The 2,721-nt window shown below is 43.6% G+C and overlaps 1 pseudogene; it reads right to left on the reverse strand.

The window, feature by feature from the left end:
• The window catches only part of LOC109237097, a 9,558-nt pseudogene extending 7,353 nt beyond the window's left edge, over positions 1–2,205 (reverse strand).
• Positions 2,206–2,721: the final 516 nt, after the last annotated feature.

Below are 2,721 nucleotides of genomic sequence, written 5' to 3' on the forward strand. Positions count from 1 at the left end.
AATGCCTTTGGCATGGGGACTTCAAACATTCTCAAAAAAAAAACATCGATCAGAAGTTCTTGAAAGGTAAAAAGGCGAAATGAACCTTGAATTACAACTTTTGGAACCGTTTTACAGAAAAACCATGAAATAAAACAAACTTCTGCCCCAGTTTTGGAGTATTGGGAATATGGATTTTTTGTTCTGATGGGACCGAACCCAGGGTAAGGCTGCCTACGTATCCTTTCGGAATCAGGTCGGACGTAGTTCAATGACTCAGAGATTTGTTGTTTTGGCTTTTTTACAAGTACACATGTTCTAAAAAGTGAGAAACAAGGAAGACAAACACTCCCAAAAAGGATTAACAAAAGGATGACACCTATTTGGAATAGCTAGCAAATGATAGCCTTCGTCACTTCGATTTGAGAAAATCAATGCGTGAAAATTCTACAGTGGGTATACATCAGACATAATATCTTTTGATTGCATCGGCATTAATAGTCATGTCTGGTACCCGTCCTTCTTCATCTACCAAGTGCAAGGCCCCTTTTGGTAACACTTTCTTGATGATGTAAGGTCCTTGCCAGTTCGGGGCGAACTTTCCTTTAGCTTCTACCTGGTGCGGAAGGATGCGTTTCAAAACCAGCTGGCCTACCTCAAATCGCCTTGGGCGCACTTTCTTATTGTAAGCGCGTGCCATTCTTTGTTGATATAACTGGCCGAAACACACTGCTGCTAGCCGTTTTTCATCGATCAACATCAGTTGTTCTAATCGGGTCTTGACCCACTCAGTGTCTTCAATCTCTGATTCCACAATAATTCGGAGGGAGGGAATTTCGACTTCAGCGGGTATTACAGCTTCAGTTCCATATACAAGCAGATACGGAGTTGCACCAACAGATGTGCGAACAGTTGTGCGGTATCTCAAAAGAGCAAAAGGCAACTTTTCATTCCATTGCCTGGAACCTTGGATCATTTTCCTAAGAATCTTCTTGATGTTCTTGTTTGCCGCTTCAACGGCTCCATTGGCTTTTGGCCGGTAAGGGGTAGAAAGACGATGCATGATTTTAAATTGTTCGCATGCCTCCTTCATCAAATGACTATTTAGATTGGCTGCATTGTCAGTGATAATGGTCTTTGGTATACCAAAGCGACAGTTGATGTTGGAATGAACAAAGTCTACCATTGCTTTCTTGGTGACTGCTTTGAAAGTGACGGCCTCCACCCACGTGGTGAAGTAATCAATTGCAACCAAAATGAATCTATGCCCATTTGAAGCCTTTGGCTCGATTGGACCAATAACATCCATTCCCCAAGCAACGAAAGGCCAAGGAGAGGACATGGGATGCAACTCTGAAGGAGGCGAGTGAATCAAATCACCATGAATCTGGCATTGGTGACACTTACGAACAAAACTGAAGCAATCTCGCTCCATAGTAAGCCAATAATACCCCGCCCGCAGAATCTTCTTCGCCAGAACATATCCATTCATGTGAGGTCCACATACAGAATTTCCCCATTCAGGAAGAAACCACTGGCGAGCCGCCTTAAAGTTCTTCTTTGATCTCCTTTGGCATGCTCTGGATATTCTCTTGTTTTCAGGAATCGTTGTATGTCATGATACCATGGTTCACCATCTGGTTCTGTCTCAATTGTATTGCAGTAACCGTGTCAATTCCGAACTTGGATTTCTAGTGGATCAATATGAGCGTTGCCTGGATAAGGGAGCATCGAGGCTAAAGTAGCCAAGGCATCGGCTAGCTCGTTGTAAAACCTGGGAATGTACCTAAACTCAATGGATTTGAATCTTTTGCTCAAGTCTTGCACGCATTGTCTGTACGGAATAAGCTTGATGTCTTGAGTCTCCCATTCGCCTTGGGCTTGCCGGATAAGCAAGTCAGAATCTCCCATAACCAATAGTTCATGCACATCCAAATCGATGGCCATTTTCAAACCCATGATACAAGCTTCGTATTCTGCCGTATTATTGGTACAGAAGAACCGAAGTTGGGCCGTTGCAGGGTAATGATGTCCAACAGGTGAGATGAGGATTGCCCCGATCCCAACTCCTTTGATATTGACAGCCCCATCAAAATACATTTTCCATACAGGGTGATCGTCTGGAACCACTTCCTCTATTGAGTTGACCTCTTCGTCTGGGAAGTATGTGCTAAGTGGCATGTACTGATTATCAACTGGATTCTCTGCCAAAGCCTGTGCTTTCATCGCGATACGAGTGACGTAGACGATGTCAAACTTTGTAAGCAAGATTTGCCATTTTGCAAGCCTGCCAGTGGGCATTGGCTTTTGGAAGATGTACTTCAAAGGATCCATTATGGATATGAGGTAAGTAGTGTAGGCCAAAAGATAATGTCTCAGCTTCTGAGCGACCCAAGTCAAGGCACAACATGTCCTTTCTAAAAGGGTGTACTTAACCTCATAATTGGTGAACTTCTTGCTCAAATAATAGATTGCCTGTTCCTTTTTGCCTGTTGCATCATGTTGCCCCAGAACGCATACAAAGGAATTATCCATCACCGATAGATATAAAAACAAAGGCCTACCAGGTTCAGGCGGGACCAGTACAGGGGGTTTTAACAGATAATCTTTGATCCTGTCAAAAGATTTTTGGCAATCGTCTGTCCACCTGATAGCGGCATCCTTTTTCAACAACTTAAAGATGGGCTCGCACGTGGTTGTGAGCTGAGCAATAAACCTACTGATGTAGTTCAACCTCCCGAG

Source organism: Nicotiana attenuata, unplaced genomic scaffold, assembly GCF_001879085.1.
Source record: "Nicotiana attenuata strain UT unplaced genomic scaffold, NIATTr2, whole genome shotgun sequence".
Classification (NCBI taxonomy): Eukaryota; Viridiplantae; Streptophyta; class Magnoliopsida; order Solanales; family Solanaceae; genus Nicotiana; species Nicotiana attenuata.